Source organism: Elaeis guineensis, chromosome 11, assembly GCF_000442705.2.
Source record: "Elaeis guineensis isolate ETL-2024a chromosome 11, EG11, whole genome shotgun sequence".
Classification (NCBI taxonomy): domain Eukaryota; kingdom Viridiplantae; phylum Streptophyta; class Magnoliopsida; order Arecales; family Arecaceae; genus Elaeis; species Elaeis guineensis.
This window is the reverse complement of record NC_026003.2, coordinates 36,588,701-36,608,128: the sequence shown is the minus strand read 5'-3', so window position 1 is coordinate 36,608,128 and position 19,428 is coordinate 36,588,701. Positions and strand designations below refer to the sequence as shown.

At 36.0% G+C, this 19,428-nt stretch overlaps 1 protein-coding gene across 1 annotated transcript in view; it reads left to right on the top strand.

Annotated features, from left to right (window-relative positions):
* Positions 1-19,428, top strand: part of LOC105035576 (uncharacterized) — a 44,018-nt gene that overhangs the window by 24,298 nt on the left and 292 nt on the right. The gene's annotated exons all lie outside the window — the stretch shown is intronic.

Genomic DNA, 19,428 nt, shown 5'->3' with positions numbered 1-19,428 from the left:
ATTCCTTACATTCAAGGAACCATGGAAAAGAAACAAAACAAAAATTTGACCCTAGGGGTGGCAATTTATTGTGTTAGGCTGGGTTCGGGTCAGAAACTCCTCAACGTATACTTGGCCAATTTATATGTTGATTGAAAAGAACAAATCTATAAGCAACCCATTTATCTTATACAGACCCATACCCATTGTTAATCCTATCAATACTTTGTCAATTACACATCTTAGTAAATGAAGAGAAAATTGGGTTCTAAGGTTTCTTGTCCAAATAAAGTAAGAAAGTAAGTACAAGAAATTTAAGTGGAGAAGAAAATATGATAAATCAAATTATATCTCCATTTTTTCTACTTGTCAAAACCCATCCTTGGTTAAGTCATGGTCCATTACAGAATTCCAACTTTCCTGAAGGTTTTGGTGATGGATATTAAGGACTTAATCAAATCTTAGTTGCTAGAATTGAGAGTGGGTGTGGGAGTGCATGCTGGTTTGGAAAGCAGATATTTTAGAAAGACTTACTAAGGAAGTGCTTAGGAAGTGGGTGCATTACCTTAGAGTGGGTGCATTATCCTGGTTAGAAGATTTTGGCTACTAAGATCAAAACCCATTGTTGGAGGGCCAAACTCATGCCCACCTCTATAATAGGGTTGGTCTTGGTTGATCCAAAGCCCAACTGAACTGCTAAAAAACTCCTCCAACAAACACCATTGATTTTGGATGGTTTGGGCAGGTTGGTGGGTCTGGATCAACAATTGCCACCCCTATTTGACCTTGATTTTGTACTATTGATGTAGAAAAGGCTTGTCTTTTAACCATGGTTCTTTATTTCATATTTCAATAAACTAATTGCTTACAATGTTGCAACACAGTAGAAATAAAAAGGAAGAAAGATATCAATTGGAAAGTGGTATTGATGGCGGGATTATGAGAGTATCATCCACTTCATTCTCTCAGCCTATGCTGAAAATGATATTATATAGTCAAGTCGTCTAGACTTGCCTAACAAAAGCAATGTCCTTCCTTTCCTTCAAAATTTGAGTTTTAGGCTTAGCAAGATTTCACTCTTTAGCTAATCAAATGTCCCTTTATGTGCTTTAGACTAAAGAGAAGTACCTGAAGAAGTCCTTTTATTTGCTGTCATTTAATGCATTTGGGGCAGGTACAAGTATGAGGCCATTGGTTTTGAAATTAAAGTCATACCTTAGATTTACCCAATTTTGCAATTGGAGGATCACAAGTGTTTCAAAGGACATTCATAATTTGGTGCTATCTACTTGTCCTCTCAAACAAGTAATCTGACTTTGATCTTCCTCCTTTGGAAGACAACCAAGAATGATGAGTGCTTTGGACATGCGGGGGCTGTTTGGTTACCTGTAAATTTTTATGAAACAGATAATCATAAAACATGATTTGCTGTAAAGCAGGTTTTATGAAAAACAGGAGGAAACCTGTTTTTGATGAAACTCATATTTTGGATTTGATGACTTCAAAGATTTGGCTAAACAGATTTTATACCAACCAACCAAACAACTAAGTTTGTAGAACTCATTCATTGAGTCTTTGCATGTCTCTTTTTAGTTGACCTTCACCACCAAACAGCCCATCAAAGTTTGTTGCTATTTGGTCCTATGATAGGGTGATCTAATGCATGCGCTCCTCTCAAAATGGTTCTATAATCTGCCTAGAAATCAATTTGAATATAGTTTAGAGATGTCATTTTTGGCTTATGTTCTATAAACTAAAGAAACTTTGGGAGGTTTGTCTAAATCTTCTCTTTATTTAAGGAGACAAGAAGCTCTCTCTCTCTCTCTCTCTATGTTTCTATGGGGTAAGGGGCAAAACTATATCTCTAAGGCAGTGACATGTTGGTATGGTAATGTTCTTGATGTGACCTCTTGCAGAGAACTTAAATCACTTATTGAAAATATATTTTCAAATCTGATTTTGTTAGTACTTTCTGGTGGTAAGAAATGTAACATTGTTCTGAAAGCAATACATCAGCTTTGTATTGGAGAAGATTTACCAACATTACAGAAGATTGGAAGAAGAGAGTGAAAGATGAATATTATTAGATTTTTTTTCTTAATCCATGTATAACTGTCACTCTGGCTTCCTTTTAAAATCCTAAAAAACCCAGACTTGATCTACTTAGTTGATTTAACTGAACAACTCATGACTGCTTATGTTTGTAGGAAAATATCTCTAATATGGTTTTAGACCTTTCAGGCCATGATAAATTGGTCAATGTGTATCAATTTGCTGTTCTAAAAGGTTGTGTTTCGTTGTAAAATGTGTTTATGTAGCTACAATAAACTTCTGAATCTCAAGTTGCGGGACTGCAAAACGTAGGGCTGAAATTATACTCAAAATATAGCAAAGGTTAAAACTTTTCTAAAAACTTAAATAAAATTCATCTAAAAAGTTAGCAAGCCACTATTTAGCAACCGCTATTTCTAAAACTTAAATAAGACTCACTTAGAAGTTAACAAACCTCTAAAATAGCTAAAGGCTAGAAATAACTCTGTAGAATTCAATAAAAAATACAATACAATAAAATAAAATCAGGACCAGCAGTTAGCTTTCCAACATCCAATTCCACCGTCTGTTTACCTCATAGGCTCAATCTTCCACTCATCCTGCATTAAGTTTCCCTGGGTAAAAATAATTTGGCTTCAAAAAGATTTGGCAAACTACCTCTAGTGCATCCTTTTATCTGTAGCTGGCTTTCTACTTCAGTCTGAGTTTACTCATGCCACTAGAATTAGGTATAAATACTCTCTCTTACAGAATCCATGCCTCTGTTCTGGAAAGTCCATGGTGAACTAGGATTTGTGTAGTCATCATTAACACATGATTCCACACCCATTGTCTACCAAGTCTCCAACAGTGATTGCAGTTGACATAATAATCATACCATTGCACTATTATTGTCTGTTGGCCACAAGATTGAGTATAGCCATAGAGTCTTGGTCAATGATTATCTAATTTCTAGAAATTTTGGGAAATGATAATTATGGTGCCTCACTTGATGCCAAGTGTTTGGTGTTCACAAAAAATATTCCTAGTTCCAAAATTGCCCCACATTGCTAATCTTTATCTGACTGTTATTGTCAGGATTTTAATATCTATAAGAAGGCAAGTGTCTGCCTGCTTCCCTGTATGAGTGATCTTCAGCACCACATTATCTTTCACAGGGACATCATCATATGCCTCATCCTCTTTCTACCATCCTCTCCAACCATTGTAGCCATTCACAATTTAAAAAGAATGTAAGAAACTAGGACCATATTCATTTTTTTCAGGGAGTTAGAAGCCTTAAAGAAAAAGTGCTGGCATATCTTTTTACATTTTGTTCGGGGAAGGATATTAGAAGCCCAAAAAGGTCCTTTCAGGTGTTAACAATCTGGAATAAATTCTTCTCTATCTGGCAGGCCTCTTGGTAAAGTTGCAAAGGAGAGAAGCTGCCCTAGCATCCCATTTTTTGAGGAAAAGGCCTGCATGGTATCATCTTACCCACCACTTCCTCAACTCACACATCCCATCTTTCAATCGCTGGTGATAAAATTCAGCAGACAGTTGTTCTGGATTCATCAAATCAGCATGTGGCTTAAGTAGGTTATAGGTGGACTGCCAATTTGATCTTTTAGGGATTTCTAGGGTTTTCTTTCCCAAAAACTATGGAAGAAGATGATAGATTGGCCTTTCTACCTTCAACTTGCTTGTCTTCCTATTATGGTCATTCAATATGTCCTTGATTTTATCCTTGATATGGTTAAGCTAAGCATTATCTTAGAATTAATGATCTTGCAGCTGCTTTTCAATGGCATACAAGTACTCCTATTGTTATGTAGATGTTCCAGTACATTCAGTGAAGGAAATTGGCCTGATGATTGGTTGGCTAGTTGGGGGAGCCAATTTGTTCTAATGAGGACCTTGGAGAAGAGTTGCCCGTTGCTCAGAGGGACCTAACCTTTGAAGATGAATGCTCGTGTACACATGCGTACATACCGGGACTCAGCTCCTCCCTCTTATTTCAATAAAAAACTGAAATATGGAAAAAATACTGCCACTGTAAAGCCAGTTAACAAAATGCTAGCTGATTCATCTTATTCTTTCATGCATGTTGATTAGAAGGGGCTTAAAACTTAGCTAGAACGATTAAAATGACAACCATCTATAACTAAGATCAGCAATGACATGATGGAAGATCCAGGATTGAAGGAAACGCCCATTCCTACCCTTTATCAAAAATTTAGCAAACAATTGTTCTTGACTCATAAAATCTGCCCAAGGTTGATCTTACTTTTAAGTAGACTGCTGGTTCAATCTTTTGGTGAAGTCTTAGGTACTTTTTTAATATTTTTGGAAGAAGATGGATTTGCTAGTATAAATTTAACTTGCTTATTGTCTATTTGCAATAATTTTGCCTTTATGGTCACAAATCAACTTTTGAAGTCAGTTTTCAAGACGGTCAGACTGAGCATATTCTCAGCTTGATAATCTTGTAATTATTTCTTGACAATATCCAATATTGCTTTATTATCCAGTAAATGTTCTCTCTCTGCAAATGTATAAAAGTTGTTTCTTGTACTATATGGGTTTTTGCGGTAATGTTCTCAGTCAGACATCTTGCAGAAAACCTATGATTATATAATATTTTGCTTTCAGCATTAATGAATACAGTCACATTTGGAGACACTGAAAGGGGTTGAAGAGATTGACCAAAATTAAAGATCAATAAGTAAGAAGAATTCAAATTTCTATTTAATTGTTTGTATATCACTTTTACACCATTTTTCTTCTTTTCTAAATCTGAAATACCTATACTTAATCTAGCCCACTATTTGAACTAAACTAGTGACCTTGAACCATACTTATGACTAAAGGGAAAAGAAAAAGACATCCCTATTCTGAATGCTGCTTTGGGCTTAAGCCCTTCAAAGGCATAACCTGGTCAATACAAGTGTAACAAGTGGTCTTAATGTAGCACCTAAAAAATCATATATACATTAGCTAGAAAAATTTTGATTATGAACCATAAAAATCTAGGCTAAGATATACTTGAAATACCAAAATAACTAAGAATTAATATATACACATTCACATGAAGCCTCTGGAGTTTTATAAAATCAGAGTAATGAGTACTTAAAACCATAGCTGTTGAATCTCAAGAAGTTGCATTTGGCTTTTAGGTTTCAACTCACTCACCTTTCATTCCATGATGGTCCTCCTTGTTAGCTGCATCATTGGCCTTTTCTCTATATGATTCGATGAGGGAGAAGAAAAAATTTTCTCAACTCACTTAACTCCAATCTCTCAAAATAAAGTTGGGAAAATATGAAAAAGTTAGTGAAATTAGGGTTTAGGGCCCTTTTTCTTTTATTGATTACTGATTTAAAAATTGAGGTACATAACCTTTATTTATAATAGTGAGGTCCGTCCTTGCATAATTCAGGTTGTATTTCTCTTCTAGTTCGAATGAAACTAACTTTCCAAAAATAAACATAACTAGTATAGATAAACATGAAATAATAAAGTCTTGTAAGTGATGGATCTCGACTTCTATATTAACTGTCTTTTGTCACTTTATCTAATACTTCCTAGATTGAAAGATAGGTCCCAGTCAAAATCTTTTTTAAAAAGAGAATTTTTGGTTTGATTAGCCCATTTCAGGAATTAAATAATAGAATTTCAGCTCATGTCAAACCCCAAGGGGGTTGGGTCTACATCATAGATTTTTGAACACTACTTGATTCGAAAAGATTTAAAAAAAAAAAAGATCATCTCAATCAGACATCGTATGACCTTCAGAAGTTTGGTGTGCGATTTGGCTTTTTGATGTAACGAATCTTGCTTCTGAATGATTCTTTTGGATCACTATAAGTTTTTTTATTGATTTTGAAAATATGATAGAGGCATCTAATACACAGTCTCTTGCCACTAGCGGTCCAAATGAGCCCAAACAAACCGCCATTACCACCACCCTAAAGAAAATAATTTCAACTCTATTTGAAAGGACTTGCATATGGCAGTAACAAATTTCTAGGTTGCTTGAGGGAATATAGATATTTGTCATTAGATTTTTTCTTGTTATTCTACCTTTGATAAGATCTGACTACAGATAAGTACCTTGAACTTATTGGATGTGGTCATCCTTCTTCTTCTTCCTTTTTTTTTTTTCAAGGGGAAAAATACTTGGGAAACCAGGATGCTCCTTTGAAGGTGGAAGTCAGCCACTAAATCTGTTCATGGAATAAATGACGTTTCAGCTCGTTATAAATGTTGGAATTTGGGGTTTGAAACATGCATATGTGTTTCAAAAACTTAATTTTCTAAACACCGCAGCGAAGAATAAGATTAAAATAATTTTAATCTAAATTTTGCATGCATAAAAATATAAAAGCATATGGACCTATTTCATATGTTGTAATTGATATATACTGAAATTTAAATTGTGATCAAATCACGTATCTTTTTCGCAATTTCTTTCTTCAAATCTAAATCTGGAGGAGACGAGGCTCTCTATTAGCTGCATAAGTGTCCGGCCTCTACGAGTATCCACTCGGGATCAGTCTGGAACAGTCCTCTAAGATCTAAATTTTGATTCTTCAAAATTCAGTTTGCTGAATCTGAACGAAGTCTGGATCGCGATCAACATTTGATCTTTCTTTTTGATCTTTATCTTCTTTCTTCTCTAGCCTTTCTCCTTGCCTTGTAGTGCTACAAGAGACCAACAACCAGCAGATGAAGGGCCGCCCAACGCCTTGAGCGTGTGCAAAACTTGGGACACGCGTCCCAAGTAATATGGCGTGGGGACGCCTAAGGAGAAGAGAAAAAGAGAGGAAGAGAGGGCGTGGGAGGTTCTCTTGGGATGGAGAGGGGCTGGCTTGGATGATCTTAGGACCTTAGGGGAGGTCTTCTTTTATAGGCACAAATATTGAATCCTATTCAATCATATAATACTAGTCCTACTTGCATTAGGATTTCTATTAACTTAAGTTATCCAACTTACATTAGGAAGCTCATTAGGCGTCAACTATTGGAGCTCTTGCACCTATTAGACATCCTATTTTGCACCAAAGAGACACCTCATATGAAAATCAAAGGCCCTTTAATCAATGGACACGCTCAAATTGAACAATTCAAAGTGGCGCTCCATAATAACTATCAAGGAGATTCATAAGGGACTTGCATCCTTAATTTATGTGATCCATAACTTTAGACATCCAACAATTAGAGTCTCATGAATCTTATTCATGTAGATAATTAAGTTAGAATTAACTTATCAAATAAGTAATCCCAACGGAAAGAGTAATTGGGGTCCAACCATGTACTAACAAGGTTACCATGAATCCAATGGATTTCTCTAAATCCAATTGACACTTCATAAGTTCAATTTCTTATTTTAGGCCTAATCTCTTTGTTGCGTGACTCCATAGGTTCAATTCTATCTGATAGTGAGATATACAATATCATTTAAACTCTTTTTAATGGGTTGGAACAATTTCACTCTAACTCAGCAAGGATTGTCGATCCGGAACAATCCTAGTGAGCTCTCAAATCCATCAGTAACATCTAGCAGTATGTAGTGGCAATCCAATAGAACTGAAATGAACCTCTAGGTGTAGTTAACGTGTGATTTAGTCCCTCTATCGTGAGTTCCGACTAGATAGCAGATCATGGATAAATCGTCAAACCTCAATATAAGTCATATGATAGATTCGATTAGCTCAAGTCTAGATATGATATTTATGAAAGTTTTTTCCATCAATCACTCTACTGTGGCCACAGATTAATGGATTTAGCTTCTCAAATCTCATAGGACTACTCTCTATCAAGATTGATAGATCCTATCTTGATGCGCACCCTACTCTTACAATGGATCAATTGTCATCAATATTCATTACAAGGGCTCATTGAGACTCATGTTTATGTGTGAATCAAACTCCAGTAGACTCACTGTGAGCAGTAGTACAGTCTCAAGTCAAAAGATCAGTCACAACTATAGCATCGAGACAATCACTGATGATTGAATAGAAATTTAAGTGATCTCTCGTTTAATTACGTTCAGTGCTAGTTGTTCTCTAATAACCATCCGCACTCGTTGTCCTGTGTCTCTACATAGTAGATTAGAGATCCATCTATCCCGAAGGAAGCGATTTGTGACCAGTCTATTTGGATCTATCACCGTCCTCATGATGATTCTATGATCAGAAGTCTTTAGGAATTAAATACATGTCTCTAATTTTCAACACTTGAGAGTACGTATTGAAACTAATTTCATGGACGATATGACACATTACATTTGAATGAAAAAGAATGTCCTTTTATTGATCATATCAATATATTAAGTATAAAATTGTGTCCTAGATATATTACAATGTATCAGTCATATTGGCTTTTAGAACATACATCTAACAATCTCCCATTTGGACTAAAGTCAATTGGCCACAAATTTAAGTCTCCTCTTTTCAATGTGGACTTTCATTTTTGGGTTGGCTCAATTGCTTAGTCAGCGGGTCTGTCATGTTTTTCGTGGAGTCTACTTTTTGCACTTCGATATGAGGTAGTCGCGTATATCGGTGCTGTGTTTGGACTCTAGTGAGATCTTGGTTCCTTAGAAAGGGCTATGGTGTCATTGTCTTTGCAGTACTGTGTCATGGCATGCCATTTAGTTCTACAACTAATATTAAAATCAGAATTCGTCCTACACATTTATAGCACACTCAGCCTCCATTGATCGATTACTCATAATCCTTTTAGTAAATCGAACAAGAATACACTCGAATCGCAACTCAGAATCACTTCCAAAGATCAAGAACAGATCCTTAGTATTTCTTAAGTACTTAAGGATGTTCTTCACAGTTATCCAGTACTCATCATCTGGATTCGACTGATACCTACTCGTGACACTCACAGTAAGTGCAATATCAGATCGAGTATATAGCATGGCATTCATGAGGCTTCCTATTGTCGAAGCATAAAGAATTTTATTATGCCTAAGAGGTAAAAGATCTCTCTTTGAGTTTTTCATGCTGAATCTCTTCAGCACCTTCTCTATGTACAGCTTTTGTGACTGGTCAAGCATCCGTTTAGATTTATCCCTATAGACCTTTATTCCGAGAATATAGGATGCTTCCCCTAGGTCTTTCATGGAGAATTCTTTGGACAACCATCTTTTGACCATGGTCAGTATGGGAATGTCATTCTCAATAAGGAGAATATCATTCACGTATAATACGAGGAAGGTGATCGCGCTCCCACTGATCCTCTTGTATGCACAAAGTTCTTCATTTTTGATGAAATCAAATGATTTGATTGTCTCATCAAAATGATGGTTCCAACTATGAGAAGCCTGTTTTAATTCGTATATGAACATTTGCAGCTTGCACACTGTGATCACTATCACCGGATGTGAAACTCATAGGCTACTCCATATAGATATTTTTTTCAAGATATCTATTTAGGAAGACAGTTTTCACATCCATATGTCAGATTTCATAATCGTAATAAGCTGCAACAGCAAGCAGAGTGCGGATGGATTTCAGTATTGCTACGGGCGAGAAAGTTTTCTGATAGTCAATGCCTTCACGCTTACTATAACTTTTAGCTACAAGCCTAGCTTTATAGGTTTCTACCTTACCATCGGCACCTATCTTCCTTTTGTAGATCCATTTACACCCAATAGGTACAATGCCCTCAGGTGGATCCACTAAAGTCCAGATTTGGTTCAAGTGTATTGAGTCAATTTCTGACTTCATTGTATCTAATCACTTCTCGAAATTGATGTCAGACATCGTCTCGTCAAAGGTATTAGGGTCATCAGTATGACCTCTATCTTCCATAAGGAACATTTCCTTCACTTTCTCCGTAAGCTTACCCATGTACTTTTCAGGAGGTCGGAAGATCCTGCTAGATCTATGAGGTGGTAGAGAAACATCAACTACTGGCTCATGAATTATAGATTCCTGAGGATCTATAGCTCTGAACTCTTCAGAGATCTTCTCTTCGAGTTCTACTAATCTTTCACTGCCGCCATCCTTGATAAACTATTTTTTTAGGAATACGGGATTTCGACTCACAATCACATTGTGATCTTATGGAAAGTAGTAGTATCCAATGGATACTTTTGGATACCCTATAAAACGATCTATAATAGATCTATCCTTCAATTTTTTCGTCATCCGTCTCTTGACATAGGCCAGATATCTTCAAGTCTTAAGATAATCCAGACTCAGCTTCTTATCGAATCATATCTCATACGGTGTGGTAGGAACGGATTTTGAAAGAATCCTATTCAACAAGTGAATGGCAGTTAACAAGGCATGTCCCCAAAGAAATAAGTGTAGATCAGTGAAGCTCATCATTGACCGGATCATATCCAATAGAGTCCTATTCCTCCTTTCGGATATCCCGTTGAGCTGAGGTTTTTAAGAGGAGTCCACTGAGAGACTATACCATTGTCTTTAAGATATCTGAGAAATTTTCGACTAAGGTATTCACCTTCTCGATCAGATCAAAGAATCTTAACGGACTTGTCTGTCTGCTTTTCTACTTCATGTCTGAATTTCTTGAACCTTTCAAAGGTCTTAGATTTTTGTTTCATTAGATATACATACCCATACCTAGACAAATCATTGGTGAAGGTAATGAAGTAGGTGTAACCACCTCTGGCCTGCACATCAAATGGCCCATACACGTCAGTGTACCAGGGCAAGTAGCTCTGTGGCCCTTTCTCCATGTCCTACAAGGGGTAACTTGGCCATCTTTCTTTGAAGACAGGATTCGCAAGCTGGATATGGCTCTGGACAAAGAGAGCCAAAGATCCTATCGTTTTTCAGTTTGTTTATCCTGTCCTCTCCAATATAGCCTAGCCTATGGTGTCACAAGTACTTTTGGTTAATTTCATCTCTGGATCTCTTTGATCTACGGCACTCACTATTTACTCGTTTAGGTTTGCATTGCATCAACATGCAAGTGATAAAGACTTTCAATTAAAAGATCTCGTGCAATCAATTCATTTCGTAAATAAATAGAACAAAAATCTTTATTGAAATTAATTTCAAAACCTTCCTGTGCTAGCACAGACACGAAAATTAAATTTCGATTAGTTACAGGAACATAATAACAGTCTTTCAAATCAATCTAACGTCAGACGGTAATCGAAGAGGGTAAGTGCCAACGGTCTCTGCAGCAACCTTTGCTCCATTGCCGATCCGAATGATCATGTCACCTTCCTCAACTTCTATTTTTTATCAGATCCTGCACTGAGGTACATGTATAAGCACTCGAGGCAGAGTCCAATACCCAACTAGAAGTAGAAAAAATCATAAGGTTAGATTCAATTACGAGCATACTTTCGAAAGGTTTATCATTCTTTTTGGTCTTTAGGCTCTTCAAGTATTTTGGACAGTTCCTCCAGTGGCCTTTAGCATGACAGTGGAAACACTTTTCTTTTGCCTCAGCTGCCTTTGGACCATCCTTCTTCGGTTTGCTCTTTTTCTTTTGCTTCTTTGCGGATTTAGCCTTCTTTCTTCCAACAGATTTTTTTTTGAAAGAAGTCTGTTCCACAGTAAAAACAGAGCTCCTTGAACTCTTCAAAGTACCCTCCGTTGTGACCAACATGTTGACAGTTCGGGATAGTGCAGTCAAGTTTGTTCATATGAAAATTCACGATGAATTAACTATATGAACTGGTAAGGGATTGAAGGATCAGATCCATCTGCAATTCGTTTTGTATATCCAGTCCGAGCTTTTCAAGCTCCTCAATGTCCTTGATCACTGTCATACAGTGCTCATGGACAGACTGTCCTTCGCGCATCTTCAGGTTGAAGAGTTCTTGGACACTTCGAAGCGTGCAGTACAGCTCTGCTCACCATACAATTATAGGTGGGTAATCATCGTCCGGGCAGTGGGCATATACTCGTGCTGGCTTTGCAACTCGTTTGATATGGATGCCAGCACATAACACTTGATCCGACTGTCTTTATCCATCCACTTCTCAAAAGCAGTTCTCTGTTCAGCAGTAGGACGGTTTGGCAACACAATGGGATCCTAGTCGAGAATATGGCTTAACTTTTCTGAAATCAGAACAATCTTGAGGTTTCTGAGCCAGTCTTTGAAATTATTACCGGTCAAACGATTGGTTTCAAGGATGCGAGCTAGAGGATTTGAGGCTCACATAGTGGTTTAACTACAAGAGTAGAGATTCAAGTTAAATTTTTATACTTAATTTTTTTAATTTACTTCTAGGAACTTAACGATGCAAATAATGATTCTCATTAATTTTTCGGATCCTTCCACTCTTCGGAAAGAAAACGAAAACTCTAATGTGACAAAAGATTCCTAGTGGGTGCTGCAGTCCCACCGATGACATGCATCTTACCTAACAGTTATTGGTAACATGCACACCGATGCGTAGGCAACTCCTTGCCCAGATGCTTCACTAAGTATGTTGCAGCAACTTGGTCTCTAAGTCATATGAGCTCACCTAACAATTATTGTCCACACTTCTTAGTTAAGTCTGACCCACCATTCACAAGCAGGTGCAAGGCTGTCATTGGGTCCCTTACCTAACAGTTATTGGGCCCAAATCCATCCTTATCCTGGAGTAATTCTTTGCTAATAGAGTGGCTGCGTGTTCCCGATGCAACTGAACCACTGTGACCAGTCGAGAACAATCAATGCCGGTAGCATGCCCGCACATCTACAACGATGGAAGACCTATGGACTTAATATTTATGGGAAGGTTTTGGTTTAGGTCTCATCTAATCAGTCATCATATGACTGATCTAATTGGCATGAGCTAAACCAGATTGCTAAGCAACCTAATTCAAGATCCAATCTTTCAAATTGGCTAGATAAGTAGAGAATGATGGGGTCTCTCCGTTGTCTTAGACACCAATGAATTGGCCAGATCGGCTAACGGAACCAATTAAATAATCACGTCTTATTAACTTGCCTTAGACACCAATAGGTCGATTGATTAGAATTAGTTAGCTTAAGCGTATTGGGCTCAAACTAATGAGCTAAATTAAATCCTTAGGTTAATCGATTCTACATATGGGACTCAATCGATTTGATCAACAATAATTGTATGATCATTAACTTAATTGATCTAACTCAATTCAACATTTGGCTCGGTTTGACTAATTACTTAATCGAATTAGATCCATATGACTCAAATCAAAAATCTTAGATATAATCATATTACATGATCTAATTTTTGATTTTTTTCATGACCAAAATTCTAATGCACAAACACAAATTTTAGATTCTAAAATCTTTGCATTAAAGTAAGTTTTAAAACATGAAAATAATTTTTAGATTTTAACATACAAATATATATTATATATATGCATGTATAATTAGATCTAAACAAAATTTCAGATCTAAGCATGATGTCATATATCTCATATACTAGTCATGAATAAGATTAAAAATAAATTTATGATTTAAATATGCAATCATATATCACATATATGAATTAAAATTCAGATAATAAAAAATTGCAGATTTCATGCATGCATCTATATTTCAGATGAACATTAATTAGAACTCTTTCTAGATCAAATTTAGATCTATGCATGCAACAACATATCAACTATATGCAACTATATGTTCTAAAACTAAATCCAAAATTAGATTTCAGATTTGAAGATCCATCCATATATCTTATGTATTAAGGAAAAAATTGATTTTGAAACTTTTTCAAAAACATGTGTATCAAAATTCAGTATATGAAAATTCGTGGCTTTAATACCACTGTTGGAATTTGGGGTTTGAAGCATGCATATGTGTTTCAAAAACTTAATTTTCTAAACACCGCAGCGAAGAATAAGATTAAAATAATTTTAATCTTATTTTTGCATGCATAAAAACATAAAACCATATGGATCTATTTCATATGCTGAAATTGATATATGCTGAAATTTAAATTGATCAAATCACATATCTTTTTCGTAATTTCTTTCTTCAAATCTGGATCTGGAAAAGACGAGGCGCTCTATTAGCCGCACAAGTGTCCGGCCTCTATGAGTATCCACTCGGAATCAGCCTGGAACAGCTCTCTAAGATCTGAATTTTGATTCTCCAAAATTCAGTCTGCTGAATCTAAACGAAGCCTGGATCTCGATCAACGTTTGATCTTTCTCCTTGATCTTTATCTTCTCTTCTTCTCTAGCTTTTCTCTTTGCCTTGTAGTGCTACAAGAGACCAATAACCAACAGATGAGGGCCGCCCAATGCTTTGGGCGTGTGCAAAACTTGAGATGCGCGTCCCAAGTAATATGGTGTGGGGATGCTTAAGGAGAAGAAAAAAAGGGAGGAAGAGGGCATGGGAGGTTCTCTTGGGGTGGAGAGGGGCTGGCTTGGATGATCTTAGGACCTCAGGAGAGGTTCTCTTTTATAGGCACAAAGATTGAATCTTATTCAATCATATAATACAAGTCCTACTTGCATTAAGATTTTTATCAACTTAAGTTATCTAACTTACATTAGGAAGTCAATTAGGTGCCAACTATTGGAGCCCTTGCACCCATAATTAGACATCCTATTTTGTACCTAAGAGACACTTCATATGAAAATCAAAGGTCCTCTAATCAATGGACACGTCCAAATTGAACAATTCAAAGTGGCACCCTATAATAACTATCAAGGAGATTCATAAGGGATTTGCATCCTTAATTTATGTGATCCATAACCTTAGACACCCAACAATTGGAGTCTCATGTATTTTATTCATGTAGGTAATTAACAGGTAATTAAGTTAGAATTAACTTATCAAATAAGTAATCCCAATAGAAAGAGGAATTGAGTCCAACCATGTGCTAGCAAGGTTATCATGAACCCAATGGGTTTCTCTAAACCCAATTGACATTTCATAAGCTCAATTTCTTATTTCAGACCTAATCTTTTTGTTGTGTGACTTCATAGGTTCAATTCTATCTGGTAGTGAGATATACAATATTATTGAAATTCTTTTCAATGGGTTGAAAAATTAACTTATCAAATAAGTAATCCAATGGAAAGAGGAATTGAGTCCAACCATGTGCTAGTAAGGTTATCATGAACCCAATGGGTTTCTCTAAATTCAATTGACATTTCATAAGCTCAATTTCTTATTCCAGATCTGATCTTTTTGTTGTGTGACTTCATAGGCTCAATTCTATCTGGTAATGAGATATACAATATCATTGAAATTTTTTTCAATGGATCGGAACAATTTCACTTTAACTCAGTAAGGATTATCGATCCGAAACAATCCTAGTGAGCTCTCACAATCCACTAGTGACACCTATCAGTATGTAGTAGCAACCCAGTAGAACTGAAATGAATTTTTAGGTATAGTTAACATGTGATTCAGTCTCTCTATCGTGAGTCCCGACTAGATGGCAGGTCATAGATAAATCGTCAAATCTCAACATCAGTCATATGATAGATTCGATTAGCTTAAGTCTAGATGTGATGTCTACGAAAATTTTTTTCATCAATCACTCTACTGTGGCCACAGATTCATGGACTTAGCTTCTCAAATCCCATAGGACTACTCTCTATGAAGATTGATAGATCCTATCTTGATGTGTACCCTATTCCTACAGTGGACCAATTGTTGTCAATATCCACTACAAGGGCTCAATGAGATCCATGTTTATGTATCGATCAAACTCCAGCAGCCTCACTGCGAGTAGTAGTACCATCTCAAGTCAAAGGATCAGTCACACAACTACAGCGTCGAGACAATTACTGACGATTGAATAGAAATTCAAGTGATCTCTTATATGGTCATGCTCAGTGCTAGTTGTTCTCTAACAACCATCCGCACTCGTTGTCTTGTGTATCTACACAGTAGATTAGAGACCATCTATTTCGAAGGAAGCGATTTGTGTGCAGTTTATCCGGATTTGTCACCATCCTCATAATGATCCTATGATCGGAAGCTTTAGGAATTAAATACATGTCTCTAATTCTCAACATCTTGAGAGTGTATCGAAATTAATTCCATGGACGATTCAAGGACACATTACACTTGAATGAAAAAGAATTTACCTTTTTATTGATCATATCAATATATTAAGTACAAAATTGTGTCCTAGATATATTACAATGTGTCAGCCATATTGGCTTCTAGGACATATATCTAATAATAAATCAAGTAAAAATGCTAAATAAAAGCAGATTAATGGCTTAGGAATTTTAGTCAGGAATGGTTTAGGAAGATACTATTTCTTTATTTTTTCATGGTTCAAAGAAAAACCATTTTATATATTGGAACCCAGAAGCTGTTTCATTGTGACCCATATAACAAAGCCTCCGATGAAAAGGAAATATGATATACTATGCACTTGGAAGGGGAAGAGCAAGCCATTGGACTGGCCCACTTGCTGTAGTAAAAGTGAATCTACTTATTGTAGCTTATTGCACTCTAGACCTTTGTTACCTGAACAGAGAGCATGGAGGTTTGAGTCGTCAGCTTTTAGGGAGCAGCTGCTGGGATAGCAATATTCCAAAGATATTCTGAAAGGGAATTATATGGCCTAGGAAGCTTAGTCAGGAATATTTGGGGGGATGCTTCTTTTGGCATGGTTTGAAGAAAAACTACTTTATATATTGGATTCTAGAAGTTGCTTCTGAGCTCTTTAACCTTTTTAGTTTTTCATTAAGATATTGTATATAAAATAGATTATGAAATGGAAACTTCTTGACACATATAACAAAGCCTCCAATGTAAGGAGATGGCATATACTGTGCACTTGGAAGGGGAAAGGAAAGCCATTGAACTGGCTCACTTCCTAGAGTAAAAGTCTTGGTATTTATTGTAGCTTATTGTCCTCTAGACTTTAGTTACCTGAATGGAGAGCATGGATGTGGAGTTGTCAGCTCTTAGGAAGCAGCTGCGGGAGGATATTCCAAAGAGATTCTGAAAATGGGGCTGGCACCGTAAGTACTTTTTTGGATACAAAGTTATAGACCTATCTTAGTTTCTCAAAGATTACTCTGAACATATTTTTGCATAACAAAATGTTGTTTTGATTACATCATATACTAAACTAACTATTAGGGTCCATGACATATCATGACTCTCCAAAAGATCAAGCTGATTACAAAAAGATACTAAATTTTCCATAACCTATACTGTCAATTAGAAGATGAAAATGCTACCATAAGATAAACTATATAAATTTGTTTCCAAGTGTAATATCCATCATACTTCTAAAAACATGTAAATTTTGATTGAAAGATTTTAGTTCATAATCTATATTTGTTTGAGAGATTTAAATCTCTTCATCTGACAACATCAGAAAACCATACATATTGTCCTTGTTGAACCCACACTAACGTACATATGATAAAATGATAGACAATCAGAATAAAAGATCATAAAGAATAATAGAGAAAAAAAGCTACTGTATTTTTCAAAATCATCATGCACTGTGAATCTTAATTGATGCTCTTATATAGAGCTTAATGACCTATAATCCATATTATACAGAGTAAATTATGTAAGGTTGACAATTGAAAATGCATAAAAAGATCCGCTGATGGTTCTCTGAAACCCTAATGTTTTCTTCACCTTTGATCATTATGTTGACCACTAAATGTGTTACATGAGTTCGTTCAAGATTTTAACATTGACAGTCATATGTAGAATCAATATTTCTTGTACTGACTCATTGGGGTGATTCCAGAGTCAGCCTTTCATCAAGGAAATTTCTGTATTTATTTTAATATATTTTTTGTCTTGTCTTCTAGTCGTTGCTGTATGTTGAATTAGATGTATAACGAATTATGTGAGTCTAGCATATGCAAGAGAGCAGAAATATGATGAATGAAACTAACCTTATAAATGACCAATGAGACAAGCTCAGAAATTTACAATGTCAGGAGTGTTGAGTGATTTGTTGTTTCTAAACTCCTCTGTATATACAACATACAACATTCCAATGGGAATTGAATTTTCTCTTAAGAGATACAATTTGTCATTGTTGTATCTTTAAATGTTAAACTATTATATTTATATTTTTGGTGTCAGAATGTCAATGTTCCATATTTGTCAAGGGTCATGGTTTCTTCCAACCTTGAGCGAAATTATTTGGTGTTTTTTTTTACTGTGTTATAACTAGTAATTCAAGGTAACTATATGGTCAATCTTTAGGACTCAATATAAGCATATTAGATAGTGGAAAATTAACAGAAAAGGTGATGAAACCTTAAAGCATTTACTGATTTAAGCTGTACAAGTTGTTCAGGTGGCAGAGCAGATTCCATTAAGGAGAGGTTCTCAAATTTGTATTCACCAGCCTTCAATGCGGAGAAGACAACCTAAAGTAACATGCATAAGTCATGAGAAAGGATTCAGAAGTGCTGGTAGTAATGACAGAAATGTACATTAATGGGAATAACTAGTGAACAATTTCTTGAGGCTGACTTCATGAGCAGGGGCAATTCTTGACAGTTACGATTTATGGGGGTGGCACGTATCCTTGGGGTTTCCAAGCTGAAGGAAACCTTCACATGGTTTCTACTATATCAACACAAATTTTTGATGGACATAGCAAATTCTTGAAGAAGAATGCATTTTTTTAATATATTATTCTACAAAGAGTCTCCTTGATCTATATCCATATGAAGCATTGGATCTTCAGTTTGATTTGCCTGTACATGGGTATCCATTCTCTCTACCTAGGAATTTCTTTCAATTATTTCATTGCACACTTGATGTTAAAGGGCACATAATTTGTAAGAAGTGTCTTCTTAGTCAAGCCAGTGTCTGGGACATTGTTTCGTTTTCAGCATAATTTTGCTCAAGTCCCAGGCTCCCTGTTTGCTTTTAGCTTGTCTCTTGCTGCTGCGACTATAGTTTAGGAGTTCATTTTTTTCCAACCTTCTGCAGATCATGATTACAATGCAACACTTACAATGTGATGAGACTTTTTTTTTTTTCTTCTAAAAAATGAAGTTCAAGCTTTTGGCATAAACCAGGCATATTCGGTAATACTGTTGCATGTCAGTATTGCGGACATTTATTATTTCTTGCCTTTGGTATGCAACCAATGATCATGTAAGACTTGTGGCTGGGATATAACAATTGTCAACCTAGCAGTCGACTTACAAAGAAAGTTCAGGATTGTTACTTCGAAAGATGACATTTTCACTGTCTGCCTTTATATGTTTTTCTTTTCGATGCAAATCCTTGTGCAGTGTCAGTTCTTGCATGTGCATAATCTACATAAATCACTTGCTCTGAGTCTTTTTTTTTTTTGGTTGGAACTCATGTAAACTGCAGCTTTTGTTATGAAGTCTCTTGTTGGCAGGCAAGTGCTGGCCCTTTATATTTTGTAACTTTTTTACCATGATGAAGAGATTTTTGTGCTTTCCATTAACAGAGGACATAATATTATCTTTCTTTTGTGCTTGTATTACAGGCTGACATTAC